Source organism: Buceros rhinoceros, unplaced genomic scaffold (assembly GCF_000710305.1).
Source record: "Buceros rhinoceros silvestris isolate BGI_N320 unplaced genomic scaffold, ASM71030v1 scaffold37692, whole genome shotgun sequence".
Taxonomy (NCBI): Eukaryota; Metazoa; Chordata; class Aves; order Bucerotiformes; family Bucerotidae; genus Buceros; species Buceros rhinoceros.
Window position 1 is genome coordinate 1274 of NW_010401292.1, and position 256 is coordinate 1529.

Here is a 256-nt window from a genome sequence, read left to right on the forward strand (position 1 = left end):
GACGGGGGTTTCAGCGCTGTCCCAGCAGCCGGCGGCTCTTCTACCTCTTGGCAGGGTGGAACACCCCGGCGCTGCGCGACGGTTGCATCAGCTCCTGCAGGTGACACGGAATGACAGCGTAAGGCTCGGTGTTACCAAACCTCCTCGCTCAGGATCTGGCCAAACCAGTCCGGGTGACGAGCACCTAAGAGCGGGGAAAGCAGCTCCTGGACGGCTGTAACTTCACCACCCTGCGAACAGAAATGAATTCACAGGG